Source organism: Trachypithecus francoisi, unplaced genomic scaffold (genome assembly GCF_009764315.1).
Source record: "Trachypithecus francoisi isolate TF-2019V2 unplaced genomic scaffold, Tfra_2.0 Lachesis_group14, whole genome shotgun sequence".
NCBI classification, from domain to species: Eukaryota; Metazoa; Chordata; class Mammalia; order Primates; family Cercopithecidae; genus Trachypithecus; species Trachypithecus francoisi.
In genome coordinates, this window is record NW_022681459.1 from 36,477,650 (window position 1) to 36,498,578 (window position 20,929).

Sequence of the window (20,929 nt, forward strand, 5' to 3'; positions counted from 1 at the left end):
GCTTTCCCACCCCCACCCCTGCTTTTGCTCAGGATTTCTCCTTGCTACCACTATGTGAAGAAGGGTGTGTTTGCTCCCTCTTCCACCATGATTGTAAGTTTCCTGAGGCCTCCCCAGCCCTGTGGAACTCTGAGTCAATTAAACGTCTTTCCTTTATAAATTACCCAGTCTCAGATATGCTTTTATTAGCAGGGGGAGAACGGACTAATACATAAACTGAATAGCAGTCAGGATCCTGGCCTTCTCCCAATGGTGAGCAATATTATCCTAGTTTTCCTCATGTGGGCTTTCATCCATTTAGATGCTCCTCCCTCTGTGATGTTTTCACTGTGACGGGTTGCTCAGCTTTGACTCTCCAATCCTTTGTTTATTCAGCTGCTTTATAAATCCAAGTATAAAACTTAACAATTAGCCTTTTAAAATGCCTTCTTGTTAAATCTGATGAAAATTCTAAGCTGCTGACATCTTCTGGGATCCTGACTCTCTCATTCAACACATTTTCTTCCCAAATCCAGGTCTTTCACACATTTGATGAAAGTGCCTCCCTTAACCTCATCCCAGGCACTGATTAAAATATTGGGTCAGACAGGGAACCATGCCATTAGAGTCCTCTCTCCAAGATGGCATTGATCTATTAATCAGCACCCTCTCAGTAGGGCTTAGTCCTGTACAAAAATAGAACATGTGTCACCTTCCCTTTAAGACCGTGGCTTAAATGGGAAGGAAAGTAAATTGGTAATCTCCAAGAACATTTCCAAGTCTAACACTTCAGAAAAATTCCAGGGTGTACTAGGTTCTCCACGGTCTGGTTTGTATCTCTCAGAAGTCTTAAATCCCGCAATTCTCATTTCACATGTAACTCACCAGCTGCCCACAAAACTTATACAGTGCCTTGATCACAATCTCTGCTCCTTCCCACCACCATGATTGTGTCCCTGCTGCTGCTACTGCCCTCATTTGTCCAGTTGATGACATTCTAGTTATTCTTCAAAAACAACTCAGATCAACCAATGGTTCTGGAACAACTGATCATCCATATGCAAAAGGAGAACTTTGATTCATACCTCACACCATATGAAAAGATGAAATCAGAACGAATCACAAACCTAAATGTGAAATACATAAATTCTAGAAGAAAATATAGACAAAACATCTTTGTGACCTTGGGTTAAGGAAAGGTTTCTTAGCTACGACACCGAAAACATGATCCATTTTAAAAATTGATCGATTAAAGTTTATCAAAATTAATAATATTTATTTTCAAAAGACACTCTTAGGAGAATGAAAAGACAAACTACAGACTGGGAGAATATATTTTAAAATGACATATCACCATGATGGGCAAATCCACGGAGAAAAAAAGTGAATTAGTGGCTGCCAGAGGTTGAGGGGAAGGGAGAATGGAGAGTAACTTTTAGCAAACATGGAGGTTTTTGGTGGGGGATGATGAAAATGTTCTGGAATTTGTGGTGGTGATTGCACACATTGTGAAATGCTAAAACTGATTAACAGTACATTTTTAAATAGTAAAGTTTATGTTGTATGAATTATATCTCAATTTTTTTTTTTTTTTTTTTTTTTTGAGATGGAGTCTCGCTCTGTCGCCCAGGCTGGAGTGCAGTGGCCGGATCTCAGCTCACGGCAAGCTCCGCCTCCCGGGTTTACGCCATTCTCCTGCCTCAGCCTCCCGAGTAGCTGGGACTACAGGCGCCCGCCACCTCGCCCGGCTAGTTTTTTGTATTTTTTTTAGTAGAGACGGGGTTTCACTGTGTTAGCCAGGATGGTCTCGATCTCCTGACCTCGTGATCTGCCCGTCTCAGCCTCCCAAAGTGCTGGGATTACAGGCTTGAGCCACTGCGCCCAGCCGAATTATATCTCAATTTTTAAGAAGACTTAGATCATCATCTTCTACTGTTTAAACTTATCAATGGCTACCTGTAGCACTCAAACAAAATCTAATCTCCTTACCTTACAAGGCTCTGTTTTTTTTTTCCAAAAAAAAAGGACAGATAAACTCTTGAGTCCCACTCTCAAGTCAGTTTCTCTCATATTCATTAAATATATATGTTCCTCTTGTATTATGCATTGTTCTAGGCACTTGGGATTGAATAAAACAGATGAAGAACTTAGCCCCTGTGAGTTCACATTCTAATAGAGGAAACGTACATTCTCAGGAAATGGCAAACACTGGACTCATACCTGACTGGTCTCTTTCTCTCAGACCCCATCAGTATGCCTTGTCAATTTAACCTTCAGAATATATCTGGAATTTAATCGCTGCTCACCAGCTTCACTGCAATGGCCCTGGTCTAAGCCACCACCTTTCCCTCCTGGATTATCACAGGAGCTTTCTAAAGGCTCGCCCTGCTTCTATCTTCCCAGCTTTCAGAGTTTTCTACAAATATCACCCAGAATTATCCTTTTAAAGCATAAGTCAGATCATGTTGCATCTCTTCCCACAACCCCCCAATGGCTCCCTTTCTCACTCAAAGAGAAAGAACCTTCTCACAATGCCTGTCGAGGCCCAATCTGATCCCTAGCTCCCTTCCACAACCTCTCTCCCCCTCACTCCCTCTGCTTCAGCTGTGCTGGACTTCTTGCTGAGTATCAAGTAGACCAGGCAAGGATTCTGCCTCAGGACATTTGCACTTGATGCCCCTGTGCCTGGAATTCTTTTCACCTGGATATCCACATGATTTGCAACTTCATTTCTTTCAGGTCTTTGTCCAAACGTTACCTTATCACTGTGACCTCCCCCGGCCATTCTATCTAAACTGGGAATTCATCTGCCCAGTCTCTTGGGGGTTCACTCTATCCTCTGACCAATTGTGTTTTTCTCCACAGTATTTATCTCTACCTGCTAAGTATTGATTGGTAAATTGATGCTCTTGGAGGGCAGATATCTGTTTTTCACAGCTATATTCGTGGTGCCTAAAATAGTGCCAGCATTTTACAAATACATGTTAAATAAATGAATGAATTGTTTTGTGATGACAGGATATTTCTTTCTGCCTCTAGGGACTCACAGACACCAGAGCTGGGTTATAGGTATTCGAGTAACCCAGTATGTACCAGCCTCATAGTAACACCTGCCATTTATTGAGGTGTTCTTTCACTGGCCTTCATTCATCATGGCTTGCATAAAAATACCAAAGAAGCTCAGAAAATCAAAGGCAGAGTCAAAGGGTCTCAGAGGCTGGAACTTGGTGGCAGTTTAAATTCCAACTCTTGTACTTGCCAGTTCTGTTGCCTCAAGTGAGCCACTGAGTCGCAGTTTCCTCATCCATAAAGCAGGTATAATATGTGCACATTTTGGAGTTGTTATGAAGACTGGAGATGATGCTTTCTTTTTTGTTTTTTGTTTTGTTTTGTTTTTTGAGACAAAACCTTGCTTTGTCACTCAGACTGGAGTGCAGTGGTGAAAGCTTGGCTCACTGCAACCTCTGCCAATTCTCATGCCTCAGCCTCCGGAGTAGCTGGCATTACAGGCGCCCACCACCACACCCAGTTAATTTTTGTATTTTTAGTAGACATGGGTTTTGCCATGTTGGTCAGACTGGTCTGGAACTCCTGACCTTAAGTGATCTGCCCACTTTGGCCTCCCAAAGTGCTTGGATTACAGGTGCGAGCCACCACGCCCAACCTGGTGATGATGCTTGTTGAGCACGAAGCACAGTGCCCAGTATCATGGCAGCCATGATTAAGAGGAGCTCAACGAGGAGGTGATGGTGGAGACCACATGTCAGGTTGATATAATCACCAGGATGGAGCATCCTCCACAGCACAAACCTAGTAAAGGGAATGGCAAGTTGCAGACACAGCAGTGAGACCCAGACAGGACCCAAGATGGAGACAGGGCTTAAAAGATTTGGTATCAGTTCCAAGCACTCAGCCCCTGTGTGCAAAAGTAAGAGGGCCCAGAATGAGGCTAAATATAATACATTTAAGATCCAAGGACCTACGATACAACCAGAAACAGATAATATCTAACACATGGGAATGAATCTATTGGCATTTGGAAGACAAACTCAGACACCAGATTCCTATCAATATACATTTATAGACACATAGATAGAGACACAGGTATAAGTTTAGATAGATATAGCATCTTTCATTCTTCTGTGGAAAGTGAATGGCCAAAAACAAAAAGGACATTTTCGCCAGGACTTCCAAAAAGGTCGTTCTCAGAGTGAAGTTACTGAAAATCCAGCCCAGGTTTTCATCAAGCCCTCCGGCCCTAGGAAGTAGAATCAGTGATGTGGTGGTTTCCAGAGAGAATGGATGTTTTTAATAAAGGGGCAAGCTCTTTCCTTTTGTGGGAAGTTAAAATATATTCATTATCAGCTTTGAAGTTCAGACAGAGTCAGCAAAGATAGTATTTATAAGCAAGGGAAGTTTATCAGAGACTAGAAACCCTGCTTTTCCTAAGGATTGAGTAGCAAACAATGGTATGAGCTTATCTTTAGGGCTCCACAAAGAGTTGAACTCCACTTCTCTATTCCCATTTCTAGAGAAAGCCTGGCATTATTGTCCTTCCATGGGGGAGATTTTTCCTAAGTAAAATGTTTCCTAAGTAAAAGCTCTACTTCTTGTTATAGGCCCACAGTAAAATAATAATAATAGTAAAGAAATACTCTTCCTCCTTCCGGTGTCCTCCCCCCATTCACTATCAACCACTCCCTACCATAAGTATATGCACATACACTCCAGAATGCCTAAAATTTCATCATTAGGAATTCAGCCTTTTATGCTAGGCTTGTTTTCCTTCCAGTTATCACCATATAAGATGCAAATTTTCTAGAAGTGGAAATAATACTGCAGTTTACATTTAGTTAGAAACTTGCAGTTTACAAAGTGTTTTCACTTTCATTGTGTCTTTGAAGTTGAACATAGTCTTGAGCTCAGCATACCCAGAACCAGCAAATGACAAAGACTCAGTGTTCAGGAAACATCTCTTGAGTGAATAATTGAAATGAATGAATGAACTGACACTATGACATTTGTAAAATGAGAATTATTGTCTCCATTGAAACAAAAAGTCAAAAAGGAAAATGAATTTCCCACAGTCACAAACAAATAAGTGGTAAATCTGCAGTGTGAACATCTGGTTGCAAAACTATGGAAGCACCAAGCCCTATCAGCTACCATCTTTCCTTTGGACAAAAGTGTCTGAAGCCAAGTGAGAGTTAGCTCAGTACAGCAGGATTGGAAGGGAAGAGGACGTTGGGTGAGGAGAGGCGGGTAATGCTGAGTTTGGAGCTGAAAGACCTGGGCTGATCATGCAATCTTGAACGTAAGCCTTCACTTAGCTCTGCTTTCCTAATTCGCAAACTGGAGATAATAAGATATTAATGTGCAAGGTTGTTATGAAGATCTAAATAAATATCAGCTATAATAGGACTTTGCAAACCTGTAAAGAGCATGCAGGTGCTAATAAATACAGCGTTAGGAGGCAATCAAACGCTGGGCAGCCCATAACTTAGCTTAGTTACTTACCTTTAATCTCATTAAAAATAAACCTTAATAGATCTCTATAGAAGAATAGATCTCTTTTCCTCTTTTTATATTCCTACTTCTCAACCCCACCCCCTTTCATAAGATAGGGGACTTTTGAATGTATTTGTGTATCTGGTTTGGGGTGATTTTTTTCTGACACCCTTTTATCCACTATTTTGCTTTACTTGCAGCCAAATGTGTTCCTTGCAACTTTTTTAGTATTACTTCAAACTTAATTTTTACTGAAAATTAATTAGAAAAAGCAAATATTACAAAATAAGCTACATGAAAGAGAAAGCAATTCATGTGTACTACAAAGATAATTACAAAAGACCCGATGGCTGCATACCTCAGACCACAGCATGGCCTGGTCATTGGACTCTGTTCGAAGACTAGCCCTGTTCTTGGGTTTATGATAAGACATCCACTTCTAGCCTATGCCACTGACTCCTCCTGCCTCCCAGGGGATTACTTCAGGGGCAAAAGACCTTGCACAGCTATTTGTTTAGAGCTAGCAGAGAAATTTAATTTATATTTTCTAAAGACATCAAGATTTTCCTCCAATGCCTCACATTGCCCTGTAGAAGCACCAATGACCTTCCTTCTCCAGAAAGCCCAATGCTGGCCATCCCCATTGCCCAGCTCTCTAGACTGCAGACATATTCAGTTCAGTTAGACTCAGAGAACTCTGACTCTCAGGAACTTGAAGAGGCAGCTCCTTCAGGTGACTGGGAAGCTGGCGTTCAGAGACAGGGTGGCTTGGCCAAAGTCACACACATAGAATCACACCACCTGTGTGAGGTAAAAGATCATCTAATCCCATCAGCACCCTCTCCATGAGTGTCCTGAGTCTACAGGATTCCTGACTAACATCACTCATCCATCCAGCCTCTCCTTGAACACCTCCAGCAGTGAAGAAATGAAGAACTTAGCGCCTCCCAAAGCAACCCATTTTATGTTTGTTTATCTCTGACGCCTGGGAAGTTATTATATTAAGCTGCAAGAGCTGCAATCTCTCTCTGTCTCTCTCTCTCCCTCTTTTTCTCTTCCTCCCTCTCTCTCTCTTTCCCTCCTTTTGTCTCTCCTTTCATCCCATCCCTCCCTCTCCCCCAGTTCTACTTATTTACTCTGGTCCTCCATGTTGAGGTCATACAGGATTGGTCATCTCCAATAGTAGCACTAGAATTAAAACCAGATCTCCTGACTTGCATTTCCTATTCATCCCACCACACTGTATAACCTCCCTTACCCTACAACACACACATGACAAGGAAAGGTAAAGGATTTCCAACAATATCTTTAGCAGCACATTAGTATTTCCCTATTTTTATTATGAATATAATATTTAATCCACCATTCATTCATTCATTCATTCATTTATTCATTGGATTTATTGAATCTTTTATTTGTACCAGGCATGGAACACCAAGCATTAAAGAACATAAGGCCCTTGAGATCAAGAAGCTGGAAAACTCTAACTAAAATGCAATGTAATAAGGGCTACACTAAGGATCCCTGCAAAGTGCTATATGAGTACAGAGGAGAATGGTGCTAATTGGTTGAGAGTAATTTCATCAAAAATGTCTTATTTATTCTTATATCTCCAATGCTTGTCCTGTAGTAGACACCTCAACAAATGTTTGAATGAATAAATGAAGTGATACTTTACCAAGCTTTGGATTATAAGGAATTGTTCTCAACTTAGAGAAGAGAGGAATAGCTTGCATATTCTTTGTGATGCTAGGAAAGGAATTCATTTAGGATATATATTAAATGCTAGAGCTGTGTATTAGTCTGTTCTCATGCTGCTAATAAAAACATACCTGAGACTGGGTAATTTATAAAGGAAAGAGGTTTAATGGAATCATGGTTCTACATGGCTAAGGAGGGCTCACAATCATGGCAGAAGGTGAAGGAGGAGCAAAGTCACGTCTTACATGGTGGCAGGCAAAGACAGCATGTACAGGGAAACTCCCCTTTATAAAACTATCAGATCTCATGAGATGTATTCACTATCATGAAAACAGCATGGGAAAGACCCTCCTCCTTGATTCAATTATCTCCCACCAGGTCCCTCCCATAACATGTGGAAATTATGGGAGCTACAATTCAAGATGAGATTTGCATGGGGACACAGTCAAACCATATCAGGCTACCATAACCATGTACCACAACTGGGTAGCTTAAAACAACAAAAAATTATTTGCTCACAATTTGAGAGGCTGGAAGTCCAAACTCAAGGCATCAGCATGGTTGGTTCCTTCTGGAGGCTCTTGTGGTCATCTGTTCCATGCCTCTCCCAGCTTCTGGTGGTTGCTAGTGGTCTTTGGGGTCCCTCAGCTTGTAGGCGTGTCACTCCAATCTGCCTGCAGCTTCACATGGTGTTCTCCTTCTGTGTGTGTACAAATTTCCTTCTTCTTATAAGGATAGCAGTCACTAAATTAGGCCTAATACTCCAATATGGCCCAATCTTAATTTGATTACATCTGTAAAGGCCCTATTTTCAAATAAGGCACATTCATGGCTACCAGGCATCAGGACTGACACAGTTCAACCACAATAATATATTGAATAAAAGAGAAGATATAGTCACTTGATATATACTTAGTGCCTGTTATGAGATGAGCACTGTTCTAGATTCAGGAGCGTGAACAAAACAGACAAGGAACTGCCTTCATGAGCTTATGTTCTAGCTGCAGGGGGACTGATAATTAACAAGAAAACGTGAGATAGTGCAAAGGACGAACATTGAGTGAGGTGATAAGGAGTGGCTACTTTAGATTGGGCAGTCAGGGAAGACTACGCTGGGGAGTGACATTTAAGGTGAGCTCTGAATAAGCAGCAGGAGTCAGGCAGAGGGTGAGTCTCTACTTTCGGGAGTGGCTGTGGGATACTATAGGGGCAGAGAGAAAACCAGTGTCAGAAGGTTATTCCCCCCAGTTCATCCATTGCAGTTTCCTCTTGTTACCAAATGGTCACTCTTTTCCATAGTCTCTCTTCCAAATTTACAGGGAGCTGGTCAGACTGGCTTAGCTGATTAGAACTGCACCTACTTGACTGAGCCTGCCAGGCCACCTCTGGGGGTGCAGGGGGGTTCTAGGAAGGGCTACACCTGGTCCACCCAATGGCCTTCTCTGTACTAGTCCAGTGCCTTCAGACCAGGGGAGTGAGGCAAGACAGACAAGGGCACATTCAGGAATTTGACCCACTGTACAACGCACAGACAGCACAAAAAGAAATGGGTCCCCTGTGAGCATCATTACACTCATTGGAGGCTGTGCTTGTGAGCAACAGACAGCAATTCTGAGTTCCGCAAAAATGCCGGGCGCGGTGGCTCAAGCCTGTAATCCCAGCACTTTGGGAGGCCGAGACGGACGGATCACGAGGTCAGGAGATCGAGACCATCCTGGCTAATACGGTGAAACCCCGTCTCTACTAAAAAATACAAAAAAAAAAAAAAAAAACTAGCCAGGCGAGGTGGCGGGCGCCTGTAGTCCCAGCTACTCGGGAGGCTGAGGCAGGAGAATGGCGTCAACCCGGGAGGCGGAGCTTGCAGTGAGCTGAGATCCGGCCACTGCACTCCAGCCTGGGCGACAGAGCGAGACTCCATCTCAAAAAAAAAAAAAAAAAAAAAATGAATTTATTGGCATGGTATGGGGCAGTTCAAGGAATCAAATGGAAAGATGGGGAAACAGCTCTTAAAAAGAATGCAAACCAATACAACTGGGGATCATGGGAGGCAGGAACAAGTGAACAGTCTGTTTGGGCAATTGTTGTTGGAATAAATGGATGCCACCATGTTTTCCTTGTAGTAAAATTTAAATTACAGGGAGAAAGTATTTGAATGGCCAAGCTTGAGTCTCATACCTGCCCCCTGGCTGTCGGCGGGGCACCCTGCTTATATACCAAGACTGTATCAAATGGGCAAGAGAACATCTCCCACAGCAAAATCTGGATGCTTCTTCTGGATGGCCAAAACAAAGAATGGTGTTTATCAGGCTGGCAAAAGCCACAGTTGTCCTCCACAATTATCAGCACATGTATTTCACCAGACTAGGTCTCTGGTCTAGGTAAAAGAGCCCATGAAGCTCTGTGGAAGTTTCTGGGCTGATTAATTAATGCCATGACTTTTTGCCTATTTATTTTAAAATGTTTAGATGTCCAGTAGTCATACAGTCCATTTTTCTCCACGAAGGCTTATGCCAAGGTGCTGACACACCTCCTTCCAGGCAGACAATCTGATAAGTAAACACATTGGCATTTAAAAGGCAGGTCTGTGAATGGTCTTTCTTCCCCAAGAAGTAATTCATATTAGAGGCCTGGTGAAGGCTGGGAAAAAAAATAACATGCCCTGGTGCTGAATAAGTTTGAACTTCAATACTGTCAGCAGGTTCTGGATATGAGCTGATCTCAGATAAAACAGTTCCTTACAGGCAGAGGCGCTGGGTCCCAGTAATGCCTGGAAAAATGGAGCCACCCGAAGTGGATTCTCCTGCTTCTCAGGGAAATATCGAAATTGCTCAAATGATGACCCCTCCTTGGGAAAATTCTGACAGCGGAAGAGACACAGGTTTCTATGTGGAAATAAAATGACTCTATCCTGGCAGTTTGCCGGGGCAGGGTCCCAGCCAGAGTGAGGGTACTCCCTCGTCGGATGAGGAGGGAGGGCAGAGTGGCTTAGTCTCTCTTTCTCCATTCATCTTGGGATGTTATCCCACTTCAGCAGATGAGCAAGGAGACTTGAGGACTGCTTCATTCAATGTGCACAGCCTGGGGCCACAAGAAAAACCCTCATGGACACCCAGGTCAGGGAAACTACATTTTCAGGAACAGGAAGTGTCTGCCTTCCACTCAGAAATCTCACAAAAGTCATGAGAATGCTGGTTCAGAGTCCACAGAACTAGATGGGGCTCCTGGCTCTGCCATGTACCAGCTGGTAACCTCTGTTTCTTTAGCTCTAACATAAAAATAACAATGGACCCTACCACACAGGGTTATTAGGAGAAATAAATTAGTCAATGAAATCAAAGTTCTTGACACAGTGCCCGTTGTAGAGTGTTAAATAAACGGTAGGTATCATTGACCATTATCACCAAAGGGTTGGACAAGCCAATTTTCATCTCCTCTCCAACCCCGAGCTTTTATTTACTGAACCAAATCCATCTCCCCTACTGAAGAAGAAATAGGAGGGGCTTGATTGATTTCCACAAATAGGTACAAAAAACAGTGTCCTGCACTGGAGATAATTTTTGCTAGTAACACCCTGTATGCTAAACATGCCTGAGGGTAATAACAAGCACACCCTTAGGATGACCCTGTATGGCAGGACACACCTGACTGTATGTTCCAAGCTAGGGAATCCAGGCACAGCCAACCCAGAGATTCATTCCTGGTCTATGAGGAACATCTGGCTCCCAGCCTGTCCTTTGGATCACAGGCCGTACAGGGAATAGACATCCTGAGTTTTGGGGTAAATGAAGGTTGCCAGGTGGAGGTCGTTAAGGGGAGGGTATTAAGTGAAAATGCTATATCAACTGCATGCTGTTTGCAAGTGGCTGCAGTTTTCCTGCCCAGCCCACCACCACTGGGCAATGCAGTTATCTTGTCCAGCCCACCTCCACTGGACCGTTTCTATATGTAAGGCGATTCTCCTGTCCAGCCTGTCCCGTCCAGCCTGCTGCCATTGGACTATCCCCTGTGTGTAATCCCCTGATGAAACCCCAAGTCTCAGCCAGGCAGGATGGCTCATATCTGTAATCTCAGCAGTTTGGGAGGCCAAGGCAAGCGGATCACAAGGTCAGGAGTTCGAGGCCAGCCTGACCAATATGGTGAAACCCCGTCTCTGCTAAAAATACAAAAAAGAAAAAAAAATTAGCCAGGCATGGTGGCACATGCCTGTAATCTCAGTTACTCGGGAGGCTGAGGCAGGAGAATGGTGTGAACCCAGGAGGTGAGCTTGCAGTGAGCCAAGATGTGCCACTGCACTCCAGCCTGGGTGACAGAGTGAGACTCCATCTCAAAAAAAAAAAAAAGAAAAAAGAAAAGAAACCCCATGTCTCATATGATGACTCTGAGTCTCTTCTTGAACCTGCTGGCTTCCCTATTGAGGTTAATAGGGATTCCACAGTTTTACTAGCCACGCCCACCAACCCCCATCAAAGTGGTTTCTGCATTTCTATGCAGATCTTGACCAAGAAGCTTAAGAAGGCTGAGATCCATCCAGCTGAAGCCCATCCATGAAGATCACCTTCCTTCTTAACCCAGACCTTGACTGACATCTTAGTATGTATGCATCAAATAGATTATCCGAGAGACAGCTTGGCAGTCAGAGAAAATGCAGACTTTCGGCAAGACATCCCTGGTGAAAATCCCTTGCTAGCTGTGGGTCCTTAATCAAATGTTTCACCTCTCAGGCTTGCATTTGACTTTCAGAGGCACTTTGGGTTTTAGAAATAGTGCATGAGGTTGGGGGTACCCAGGGTGCTTCTTTCCCATGCCAGATGTTTCCTTCAAGTAGAAAAAACTTCCTGACCTCTCTCCTCCCCTTGTTTGTCTCTCCTAGGGAAGAAGAAAGTGTTTTATCTGATGGTGCATTAAAATATAAGTGTGTGTGTGTGTGTGTGTGTGTGTGTGTGTGTAGATGATAGAGATGGATAGAAAGATAAATAGATTATATAGAGGTGAGAGAGAGAGAGAGATGGTAAAGGTAGATAGACCCTTCTACTCTTCTTTCTAACATGTGAGCTACCTAAAGGAAATTCATGCTTCCCCTGCTCCCTGGTGCTTCAGTTTTTATAGGGGGCCTAATCCTGCAAGTCATACTGCCCCTGTAAGAGGTCTGCCATTGGTTGAGATTCCCAACATCTTGTGCATTGAGGTATGAATTTCAGGAGAGAGACAAAAAGAGAAATTTAGGGGAGCAAAAAAAAAAACATGTAGAGAGAGAGCCTTTTGGTAATACCCAGGTGGCTGGCCAAGCTTTATAGTACTTGGTGCAATGCAGGTTATGAGCTGAGCCTCATCCTGGGCACATACTTTGAATCCTAGTTTTATGGCTAACTAGCCATGTGACCTTGGGCAAATGACTCTGCTAGCTTTACACAGAGGAAAGGAACAATGAGGGTTCTTCCCTTACAGGATCTATTTGCCTATAATCATCAACTTTAAAATTTAAAAAGACCCTTGTGCTTGTCTCTGGATGCATTGAGTAAAGGGCTGGGGCATTAAGACCCCCACCACATTCATGATTGGGGTGTTCAGAGATTATAAGACGCTCATCTAGCCTTTTAATTATGTTAATGTTTTGATCCATATTTGGCTATAAACTTCCTATATCTTTCCTTTACAGCAACCAGGCCAGACTATGAAGAGCAAATCTTCATTTGTTCGCTCAAAAAATTGTGGGATTTTCTGATATTTATGAAGGATCTACTGTGTGATGTATCTAGATCCTCAAGATACAGCATGAACAAAAAATAAAATTTTTGACCTCATGGAGCTTATAGTCTAATGAAGGAAGACAATAAAAACATTTTTTAATGTTTATTTCAGAGACGGAGGTAGAAGATAGAATGTTCTGGTGGCAATAAGTGCCCAGGAGGAAAACAAATGAAACAAGAATCAAGCAGTGGAAGTGGAAATATTGAGGGATGTGGCCATTTTATATAAAACCTTTCGACAATAGGCAAGCGTGCAAATGATGCAAAGACATTTGAAACTGTAATCAGTGAAGGCTAGCTTTAGTTCCTCTTTGTCTATACCCCTGGACTCAACCATCTCCAGGCCCCTGAGGGCTCTCCTGAAAACACATGCAATTCAGACAGGCCAGGTGCAAAGCATGTGCCAGACAGGCAGGCAAAGCCAGACCTCCTTCAGACCCAAGCGGGAATGAGTTGTAGTGAGGGAGAACTGACTCAGAGAAAGTCTTTACATTCTCCAGCCCTGAAGTGCTTGACCATGGCTGCAGATTGGAATCATCTGGAAAGATTTCCCCACCACACCCCCCACACACCACCTTGCCCCGAGACGGAGTCTTGCTCTGTCACCCAGGCTGGAGTGCAGTGGCACGATCTCGGCTCACTGCAACCTCCGCCTCCCGGATTCTAGCAATTCTTCTACCTCAGCCTCCTGAGAAGCTGGGACTACAAGCATGCACCATCACACCCAGCTAAATTTTACATTTTTAATAGAGATGGGGTTTCACCATGTTGGTCAGGCTGGTCTCAAACTCTTGACCTCGTGATCCACCCACCTTGGCCTCACAAAGTGCTGGGATTACAGGTGTGAGCCACTCCACCCAGGCAAAGATTTTTAAAATACGGTTCTCCTAGCCCACTCCCAGAGACTCCAACTGGATGGTTTAGGGTGGGTCTCATGTAGTGTCTTCTTAAGGCTCCCTAAGTGATTCCAAAGTGCAGCCAGGGTGGGGGACATCTGCCTGGAGACCTGTGCAGGGCATTACTCATAGGAGACATGGAGGTGACAGGATTGGCCTCAGGGACTGGGGAGTGGAGTTCCTAAGAGGAAACTCAAAAAAGGTTAGAGCTCTTTTCTTGCTGGAAGGTGCTCCTTGGAATTCCTGCTTTGGGGATTGTTTTGCATCTCGGAAGTGCTCTCCCAAAGCAGCTGAAGGTGCCAAAAAGTAGAATTACCACCATCACCATCCCAGAAACTCCCATCCTTGAAGGAAAAACTAGAAAGACTTAGGAGTCCAGAGGAAAGGGGCAAAGTCAAGCCCCCAGAATAGTTGCCTTCCCCTGTAGCCCAGACAAAAGTAGCTCTTGCAGTCTCAACATTCACTACTGGCCCAGTCCAGCTCACCCCAGTAGGAAATCTCATAGAAACCTGAGGCCAACAAACACCCAGTGAGAAATCAAGGGCAGCCACTGCCTCAACTATTCTCTTTCCTATTGGGGTGATCATGGATCTTAAGGAACTTTTCAGGGGCTGGGGATCTTGGCCAACTCTCTCTCCATTAAACATAGCTAAGGAGTTCATGACAGGAGACAGGCAGGTGGGTGACAATTTAAAAATAAAGGAAAACAATAGCAAAGCATGCACTAGGTACTGCCATGAGCAAGGATGCCTTCGAATGCTTAACCTGCATCCCATTTGGAATCCCAGCACTACTGAACGTGTGCAGTAGAGTCTCCATTTCACAGATGACAAATCCAGGGTCAGAGAGGGCAGGTAAGTTGGCTGATATCACACAGCTGGCCAGACCTTTCCAAATAGCCCCATCTGGCTCCTAAGCAGCCACAGAGATGGGCCCATGTTAGCCAACACCAGCGGAAACTCTGAGGTTGAATTTGAAGACTGTCTCCTAATACCCACAGCCCTGGAGCTGTGTTTGAGGAGCTGAGGTCACTTATGGCACTGTTGCACACAAGGACATCTGATCTGGCTGCTGGGAACATTTTGCATCTGCCAGGCAAGACCGGGGGAACTCCCTCCTGCGTTCGCTTTTTATAAAGGAGATTTTGGAGGGTTAAGTTTCCAGCCTCAACAGGCTTATCAGAGAAACTCCCTCTGCTAGACAGTGAATCACAGAATAAAGTCAAACCAGCTGGCAACCCTGCTGTGCAGGGACCCTGAACTTGATTCAGAATCCAGGGGATGAGCAGAGGGTAATAAGACTGGTGGGAGAAGGGGAGGCTAATGGCAAGAACTCATGTCTTGCTTTGTAGGGGCTGCTGCCAGACAGGGAGGAGGCACCCAAGGCTGACAGCTTCTGCCTATGGATTTCAGCCACACAATGACCTTTTGCTTCCCCAAGCACCCTCCCAACATGACCTATATTTGGGTGTAATAAAAAGTGCATGCTGGGTGGATTTTCTTAGCAACACATGTTCTTCTGACCTTGCCTGCCAGTTCCTGGGCCCTAAGTGCACAGGAGAGCAGATCATGCAGATGCACCCTCTGCCTCCATTCAACCAACGTCAGCAGCCAACTGTGGGCCAGCCCCAGCCCTTCTCATGAGCCTTTGCACAAAACTCAGCCCAGGGAGATCCTGAGTAGCTGCTCTTGGTCAGCAGAGAATCTTTCCAGTTGGAGAAGCCAGCATCTCCCCCATGGAGGTATTTTATTATCACTAGATTTTCAAAATGCTCTGCTCATCAAGAAATAAGAAGAGGGGACTCTACTTTCCTCCCATCACAACTGTTTCTCCCAGTTGCCCTCATTCAGAGGGCAAGTAATACATTTCTCAGATCCAGCCCGATCAGCTCTGTGTCCCTCAGTCCTGCCCCACTTGCCCCTGCCCTTCTCACGCTTTCTCTAAGGCCCTGGCTCCAGCCTCACCGCTCTACCTTGATGCACCAACTGGCCATCTTCCCAGTTTCCCATCTTTGGCTTTATTTCCTGAGCTCTCTCATCTTAGCTCTGGCAGAGCTCAGCACAGACTGATAATTCAGTAATAAACCTTCAGTCTGGCATGTCCAAGACAGTTACCATGTAATCTAATTGGAGAGGGATGCTCTGGATGCATCTGTTTCATTGCTTCTTATTACCCATTACAATTGGATAATTTTGAGTCCCGAAGACTTTTTAATTCAGTTTAGTGGGCATATACTATACACCTATTATACATTTATTACACATCTACTATGTATGTCTATAGCACTGGGCTGGATACCCTATGGGACAGATGATGGCACAGAATGTTGGTGCTCAGAGAAACCAGCAAAAGAAATTCTTAATACGTAACCTATGGAGCCCTGGGGTTATTACATGGATGGTTCCAAGTTCTCTAAAAACAAGACATAAATTTTTATTTCATAAATTTCCTTCATGCTACATTGTAAATTGCCTATCTGGGAAAACATTTTTATGTCAAATTATATTGTTACGGTACTGTTCTCCTCTTAAGTGCTATAATCATGGTCATCATTTTATGGTATTTAGAATAGAATCTCAAAGTGATAGGAAAGAAAAAAACCTACCTGCAATTATGGCTCCAACATGGCCAGTCTACATCAGTCCTAGTTTGATCTTGAAAATGTCAGCAAAGCTCACCTTTCCCATACTTTCATCACCAAACATGGCAGAGCTCCAACGTGGCTGTCCTTTTGAATGACTGTGATCTTGCTACAGAAAGCTTAGAGCCAACCTAACTGAATTGTCACCTGACCTTTGTCCATTCTTAATCTAACATTGGACAGTATGAGTCATTGGAAAAAGAATGCTCAAAGCAAAGTCTACAGTGCTCTCCTGAATAACAATGGCAACAACAATAACAATTAAAAAACAACACAGAATAATGGCTTTCCTTCACTGAGTGCTTATTATTAAGTACCAGGCCTTCTGCCAAGGACTATACATATCACAGTTCACTTAATTCTTTTAACACACACACACACACACACACACACACACACACACACACAAAATAGATATTCTGTCATTCTTCACATGTTTCAGATTTTTAAAAGACTGAGGCCTAGAAAGATTAAGTAGCTTTCCCAAGGCCACACAGCTGGGAAAGGGGAAACCAACATGCAAATCTTTTTTCACCTACCTGAGAGCACAGCACTGCACCTCAAAGCTATAGCATCTTGCCCACTACTCTCCTGAATCTTGGAGGAGTGGGTTCCTGTGTTCCATTTTTGGGAGAGAAATTTACTGGTGAACAAATGGATGATATCTTGGTGCTATAGGTGACATGGAACAGCTGATGAAGCTAATGTGGTTGCCCTAGGCTGCTGCAGAGCTACAAACAGTTGTCTGTTCTCTTCAACTCAATGCTGGAGGCACCAATCCCATTTCCCGGTGCTGGCGTCAGCTCCTCTATCTCCTATGGTGATCTACTTCCCAGACCACAGCACAACCAGCCCCCTCTCCTGCCCCAGAAGTAACTACATCAACCTATTACTGCCTCTAGCTGGATGTTTGGAGGGAGTGATTCTTAACTTGAAAAAACTGCAATAATACTAAAACTTGTATTTGACCCACCACAGAAGGCTTATCTGGAAGATGTAGAAGGTTCTATGGGAGAATTAAATTCTGTGACATTAACTAAAATGCTCTTCCCCTGTACTTCCCAGTCCTGCCCTTCACCCCCTGCACCATGTCAACCAGCAGTAAAAACTTTCTCTTTGTCCTACCCTCAGTGGAAAATGATGATACAGCCTAAAACAAAACTCGATTGGGTTTTAGAATGCCAGTTTTACAGGCATAACAGTAACATCAGTCTTAAAAGCCTTGAGAGAATAATCAAGAGCTGATCTTTGAACAAAAGAAGGCATAGGCATTAAATAAATGATAAAGAAGCCTAAGAGGAGAGGTAACATGTATTACATGGGCTAAGAAAAGGAGACTATACATTTGGAAGAGGGAAGTAAGAGAGTTGGTTATTGAAGTAAGTTCCAGAAAGCACCACATTCACACTCTTGCCCTTTCCAGTTAAATCTGGAAAGGAGAGAGGATTCACAGAAACACTAAATGGCTTGGGTAGATTTCAGAGCATAAAATATCTGTATCTTCCCCTCCAGGATCCCTTGGGGAGTCTGCAAGCCTTGCAGAGAGGTTGTTCCCAGCAAGGTACAAGAGTGGTAGAGTGAACAATGGCAGAGGAAGGAATCTTGGTGGATGGGCCTGAGAGAGGCCTCATAGAGTGGTGTCCCATGCACCCCAGTGGGGAAATGAGAAGAAAAGACACTAACAGTTGCAAAGCCATTGAGGGGAGAGCAGAAGGGATGAGAGATTGTAACTGGCCCAAAGGGGCCTGAGTCAGGATGACGAAGAAACAGAGAGCATGGCCTGTCAGTGGGAGACCACATAGGACCACAGACACCCCAGAGGCAAATGTCAACACAAGGTGACAGGGACCTACCTTCTTCAGATATTTCATCGGAGATCAGCACAAACAAAGGATGATCATGGACCAGATGCCCTATGCCCATCTGATTCCCAACCCTGGAGGAGAAAAAAGGAAAAAGGAGAAGCTAAGCATCTTGAGTGAATTGTGTTTTTGTCCCAAAGAGACTAAGTATTAAACTAGATTTGGCTGAGCCTACTTGGTTTTACAAGATTAAGTTTTTTGCCCTTATGGAATTGGAGGCATGAGAGCTAAGACTCTCTTTTATATAGAAATAAAGCAAATTAACATCTTTACAAACCTGAGTTGTTTTTGTTTTGTTTTGTTGTTTGTTTGTTGAGGTGGAGTCCCACTCTGTTGCCTAGGCTGGAGTGCAATGGCATGATCTCGGCTCACTGCAACCTCCACCTCCCAAGCTCAAGTGATTCTCTCACCTCAGCTCCCCAAGTAGCTGGAATTACAGGCACCTGCCACCATGCCCAGTCAACTTTTGTATTTTTAGGGTTTCACCATGTTGGCCAGGCTGCTCTCAAGCTCTTGACCTCAGGTGACCTGCCTGCTTCTGCCTCCCAAAGTGCTGGGATTACAGATATGAGCCACTGCACCCCGCCCAAACCTTAGTTTTGAGGATTATTGTGACTATGAATTTCACCCCCCAACAAGTGCTCATGGAATTGCCAAGGAAAAATAAAAACTACATAAACAACTTCATTTTAGGGCATGATCAAGCTACTTTGGGTCTTGGAACACTAGAAAAAAAAAAATAGAACCATCACCTCTGTTACACAGCATTCACTCCCAAAACATCAAATTTTCTCCAGTATTTTGAAATAGGTCATGGAATTGGCAGCCATTTCCCTTCATCTTGCAACAGTATGCAACTACTGATGTATTTCAATGAAGCTAATTCCTGTTTTTTTTTTTTTTTTAATCTATTTTCACTTACACTGTCAATGAAGAAGTCCTATTTTGCAAATCCCATTTGGAATGTTCTGTTACCATCCACATGTTCACAGTGATAAATGGTTTCATTGCCATTACCTAGAGGGAAAAAATGACACTCAGGGCACACACAAACATAAATGTCTTCATTGCTTGGAAACACATCTGGGATAAGGGGTACCATTTTTCTCCCTCTCATAGCATTCCCACCTAGGCTTATAAATAGTAACATTTTCCCTCTCTTTCCACTGTTTTCTTTATTCCCATGATGGGAAAGGAAGTATCTAGCATTCAGTGATACAATTTTTCCCTACAGAGCAGAGGAAAAGAGTCTCTACCTGGCCCTCTTCCTTGTGTGTTTTTTTTTTTTCTCTCTCTCTCTCTCTCTCTCTCTGGCATCCACCTACTCAACACACACACACACATTTTTAAGCTCCTGCAGGGGGACAGCTTAAATTCCAGATGGCTACTTTCATTCTAGGAGAGAGAGGATTATAGAAAGTCTGTTCAGACTATAGATACAAAATGGGTTCCCATTCTAACTTCACCAATAATTAAGCTGGTATTTGATCTGCCCCATTTGACCCCATGTACTTCTCTCAACTGGCTCTAAACTCAAAAGTGGGAGAAAGGTATAATATATTGGCCCCTTAACTCTTAAAAGGCTTTTGTGTTTTGCAAATATGGTAGATTAGAAAAATAGCCACAGATTCATCTCCTTCCCATACCCACAGCCTCACAAGATAGCGTTTCTCACCAATAATTGGAGCTTGGGTCCATGCCTTGAATGTGGGCTGACTAGAGCTTGGGTCCATGCCTTGAATATAGGCTGACTAGTACCTTGCTTTGACTAGTAGGACAGGAGCAAAGGAACAAAAACAAATACTTGAAAAGTACTTGGTCTTCTTCTCACAGCTTGCTCTCTGGCTATTCATGGAAGCCAGTCACCATGTGAACAAGCCCAGGCTAACCACCTGGAGGATAAGAAAGCAACATGAAGAGTGAGCTGAGACATGTCAACAATCAAGACCAGGCTAGCTACCACAAACCTGCATGCCCTTGCCAATCTACCAGCAGGAATGCAGATGCATGCATGAGCCCAGTGGAGATCAACTGAGCCCAGCTCAGACCAGAAGAACCACCAGCTGAGCCCAGCCCAAACCGCCAATGCATAAAATCATGAGCCAAATTAGTGGCTGTTGCTGAAGCACTAAATTGTAAGATAAATGATACAGTGAAGAAAAGAACATCAGATGACATTGCCCCTTGGTTGCTTTCTATATTGGTGTGCTCGAGTGTCAGATCCAGCCGATCAAACTCAGAGAACTTCCTGTTATCCTCTCCTTGAACCACGTTTTTAGTACTTACCAAGAAACAGGAAGAGAACTCAGAAGCCCTTATCTGGGGAGTCTTACCAGATTCTAGAGAATAAGTCTTAAAGCACTCAATGGAACTTCTGACAGACAGTCATTATTATCATTATTGTTATTATTACTTTGCAGATTAAAAATGCTCTTTCTCAGAATAATCTGACAGGGAGAAATTCTTGGTGGACATTTTTGGCAAGTTGGATAAAGTAGCAGTTTGAATTTATGCCCAGCATTCACCGTTACGGACACTGCCAAAAAGTTCCTAGCATTTCAGCCATTTTCACTCTTCTGGAAGAACTAGGAGGAG

General features: G+C 43.6%; 1 long non-coding RNA gene across 1 annotated transcript; it reads right to left on the reverse strand.

Moving 5' to 3' along the window:
* Positions 1–7,798: 7,798 nt before the first annotated feature.
* LOC117096702 lies at positions 7,799–19,345 on the reverse strand. The gene is made up of 3 exons (XR_004442595.1): positions 19,257–19,345; positions 18,326–18,408; positions 7,799–7,888 (listed from the first exon to the last, which is right to left on the reverse strand). It is a non-coding gene; the product is annotated as an uncharacterized LOC117096702 (long non-coding RNA).
* Between the last annotated feature and the right edge of the window lie 1,584 nt (positions 19,346–20,929).